Source organism: Cyprinus carpio, chromosome B13 (genome assembly GCF_018340385.1).
Source record: "Cyprinus carpio isolate SPL01 chromosome B13, ASM1834038v1, whole genome shotgun sequence".
Lineage (NCBI taxonomy): Eukaryota > Metazoa > Chordata > Actinopteri > Cypriniformes > Cyprinidae > Cyprinus > Cyprinus carpio.
This window is the reverse complement of record NC_056609.1, coordinates 31729925-31734437: the sequence shown is the minus strand read 5'-3', so window position 1 is coordinate 31734437 and position 4513 is coordinate 31729925. Positions and strand designations below refer to the sequence as shown.

At 33.2% G+C, this 4513-nt stretch overlaps 1 long non-coding RNA gene across 1 annotated transcript; it reads left to right on the top strand.

Annotated features, from left to right (window-relative positions):
* Positions 1-3183, top strand: LOC109059217. The gene is made up of 3 exons (XR_006156351.1): positions 1-104; positions 1107-1565; positions 2504-3183. It is a non-coding gene; the product is annotated as an uncharacterized LOC109059217 (long non-coding RNA).
* Positions 3184-4513: the final 1330 nt, after the last annotated feature.

Sequence of the window (4513 nt, the reverse complement as noted above, 5' to 3'; positions counted from 1 at the left end):
ATACACTGGAGCGGAGGGAGTTGCCATGGAAACGGGGCAGATGACAACATTCACTACTGACAAGCTGCTTGTTCCGTGTCTCACTGCTGTTTTCACTGCTTTTGGTAAGTTTAGTCCAAATCGCACAAATATCATATGCAACTGTTCCTGACACTTCTCTTGCTTGTATTTGGCCCGCTTCTGTTGAATTTACTTCATAAATGGTTTAGTGTCTACGAACAAGACGTTAGCGTCTTAACCGTTTTCAGAGGAGGTAATGTATGCTAATAGACTGAGCTCTTTATGAAAGTATGTGTAGATGAGAGGCTTGACACTTTTTTAATGTGTGATTGGAAATATCCTTTTTTAATTATTATTTAACCTAAATATAAACTACCGTTAATCGGTGAGTAACAGCCTATTAAATCTATTAAAAATAAACTTTATTGTCTCTGAATATATGATATTGAAATTCTTAATTGCATCATCCTCATCTTTTTCAACGCTGGCCTGATCTCTGTTTGATCGTAACTCCATTGGGACGGATTAGACCACATCCCTGATATTACAAATAACTTACAATTCATTATATTATATAACAATCCATTGAAATGGCAAATATAACACTGTTTTCTATATATATATATATATATATATATATATATATTATATATATATATAATATATATATATATATATATAGTCGCATGTCTTATATTTTATAGAAAAAAAGCAATGTTAGTGAACGTCACACATCACGTTCTTCTTAATGTTTCTTTGTGTCCAACTGAAATAAAAATTTCCAACACATTCGGTACAAAATAACATGACATATTTATTCTTGAGTAAATACAGTTTTTAGTGTGTTGATACTGTTTATTTTAGCCTAATTTAATTTATGCCTCTTTGTGTATTTGAGTGTAAATGCCTTTTCTATATCGGTCTATATAGAAGGTTTGTATGGTCACCATTTACATTTGTTCATTTGGCAGACGCCAAAAATATGTATTTGTAACTGTTTATTTTTTATAAGACATTATGACTCAATGTGATTGACGAAGACTATTTATGTTGATCAAATACCATACGAGTCTATCATTTTCAGTCATTATCATTTATTTGTGCAGATCGGCTTAAAGAATTTCCCTCCTCTCGCCGCTTCACTCTCCAGTCCAGCGGGTGGCGCTAAAACACATATGTTTGTTTGACAAACACCATTAAACCTCAGAGGAAGAAGTTCAGTTTCACCGTGCTCTCTGTTGTTTTGTTGTTATGCTGGCTTAATACAAACTGTTAGAATAGTTGTTTCTGTTAGTAGAGAGACACAGTTTTTTTTAATCAGGTCAATAAATACCTGTAATATTCTCGTCCTCACAGTCGTGACTAAGTTTTGAAGTTGATAATATCAGGAGGAGTATCATCTGAACTGAGATCTGCTGCTGTGAAGATGGAGTTTGTTAAAGAAGAGAGTGAAGAGAACACGAGTGAACCAGAAACCTGGAGAATAAAACACGAGGAACCAGAAACCCTGAGAATAAAACACGAGGAACCCGAAACCCTGAGAATAAAACACGAGGAACAAGGAGGTTGGTGTTTATTCATAATTCATCTTTAATTGTGATACTACACACAGGGTGTCTGCAAATCCTTGTTAAAACAAGACTTTAACTGTTTCTACTAGAAATGTGACTGAACCAACACCAAGACAATTATGTTCTTTGACTTTATTTTTGCGTTTTGGGGGTCATAAAAGTGTTCATAAAGGCATGTGAGACAAATTTTAAGTCGCTACACGACTGTGGTTATTTTCAACAATTATTTGGTATATTTCACTGTGGATAAGAGTTTTGCAAACAGACATTTACGATTAGATATAAACCTTTTACAGCATTGTCACAACATGGAAGTATTTATTGTAGGGATGTGCAATATTGACTTTTTGCCAATATTCGATATAACTATATTTTTAATTTTTGATTATTTTTAACAAGAACTTATTTGTTAGAATTAAATAAGCAATAATGCAGTACTTTTTTCATAAAGACAGTACTTTGAAGATTTAATAATTAATTATAAATAAACTATATATTAATCACTGCATTATTTCCCCAGAAAGATGCAGCAGTAACCTTAACATTTTAATTTTATGATTTCACATTTGTAAATGGTCTAAAGCAAAAGAGTTGTAAAAATTCGGAAAATCTTTTAGAGCTCATAATTTGACATATTCATATACAATAACATATTACACATTAATGAATACAGTATACATAAAATAATTTAATGAACTATGAAGGCAAAAAATGTCTGTAAATTAATCAAATAAATAAATAAAAATTAAATAATCATTCTAAAATCATAATAAAGGTAAAGTATTCAAATAAATTGAGGTTTTGATTCTAGGTCATATTGTCCAGCCCTATTTCCACTATTTTATCATGGTTCATTTTTATGTCCTCTCACAGTTCTGTGTGTGTGTGTGTTAATGAGTTACTAAAAATAACTATTTTTAATTTTATTTCAGAGTTAACTGAAGTAAATGAGGAGAATGAAGAACTGAGTGAAGTTGAAGAGAGAAATCATATTAAAACGGGAGAAAATCCTCCAAGTTGCTATCAAAGAAAAAAAATGTCAAGAAAAAATTGTCTTGATGTTCACATGAAACTGCACGCTTGTGATCAGTGCGGGAAGAATTACACACGAAAAGAACACCTTACAGCACACATGAGAGTTCATACTGGAGAGAAACTGTTTTCTTGTGATCAGTGCGGGAAGAGTTTTGCACTAAAAGGACTACTTACAGCACACATGAGAGTTCATACTGGAGAGAAACCATTTACTTGTGATCAGTGCGGGAAAAGTTTCACACAATTAGCACATCTTAATGCACACATAAATGTTCACACTAGAGAGAAACAGTACGCATGTGATCAATGTGACAAAATGTTTTTGAGGGCTTCACACCTGAAGCAACACCTGAGAGTTCATACAAAAGAGAAACCACATTCATGTCATTTGTGTGGAAAGAGTTTTTCACGTCTACAACATTTGAAAGAGCATCAGAAAATACACACTGCTGTGAGAGAGTACATGTGCTTTAAGTGTGAAAAGACTTTTACTCAAGCGACCAGTTTAAAACTGCATGAGAGGATTCACACTGGAGAAAAACCTTACAAGTGTTCACACTGTGACCAGAGATTCAGTCAGTCAGGAACCCTGAAAATACATGAGAGGATCCACACTGGAGAGAAACCTTACAAGTGTTCATACTGTGACAAGAGATTCAGTCAGTCAGGAACCCTGAAAGCACATGAGAGGATTCACACTGGAGAGAAACCATATCACTGCACTGAATGTGGCAAGTGTTTCAAACATTCAGTTTCCCTACACAGTCATACAAAAAACAATCACAGCAAGTAGATCATCTTCACATCTGATGCTGCCTTCTCACCAAATGTGACACAATAATGCATCAAGCAATAAAATATAATCTGGATAAATCTATCATTACAAGTGACAAGACAAAGAAACATTATATAAAGTTTTCACAGTGAATAAAGTTCATCTTCAAAACCAGCAGATTCAACTGTGATTCAGATCAACTCAAAGATGGAGTTCCTTCCCAAAGAACACTGTCAGAAAGATTTGTTCTCGTATTTAATTTTGTTAGTTTCATACAATGTTCAAATGTCTTATAATGCATATTTATCAATTGTAGATTGCTTACTATTTCATGAAAGAAATTAGAAGCTTTTTACAAACGGTTCTTGTTCAGAAAGCTGAAGAAGAGGCTGTAACACTTTAAAAGAGAGCTGAGATTTATTTTTAACCTTTTTATTCACTGTTGTTTTTTAAAATGGCTATTCTTCCAATCATGATGGACTTAGGAACATAGATGCAAGATATACTGTCATGTTGATTTGTAATTGATCTGTTTTGCTTCTCTTGAAAAAAGGGATCTAAATGGATTAAATGGGCCCTTCTTTCATTAAAGAAAAAAAAAAGAATACTGTTAAAGAACCAGACTGATGTGCAGTATCATATGAATAGTAATACTGTTTAAACCTTATAAAACCTAACTTATTAGATCTTCAGGATGCCATCTGCATTATTTTTAGATACAGGAAAGTATATGAAACTCAATTTCAACACTTTAACTTTTATAACACACATTTGTAACTGATAAACCGATTTTGTCACATTTCTCACAAATATTTGTGTTTCGCTCAAATACATTACATCGCAGTCACTGACTACGAGAACACGTTGTCTCCATCATTAGCATGAAATGTGTGATTAGCACATGCTGGACTCGATACAAACATTTAAACATCCGAAAACAACAACATATTCACCCTATAAAGGATAACATTTGCATTTCTCATAACTTCAGCATATCAAGAACGCATATTACATTTACATGAATTCCATACCTGATGTGGATTGATGTAGATGTAGATTTTTAATAAAACACAGGACAAGGAGCTACTGCTTCACCATCAGAGTCTCTGTATTTTCCTCAAACGTGAACACT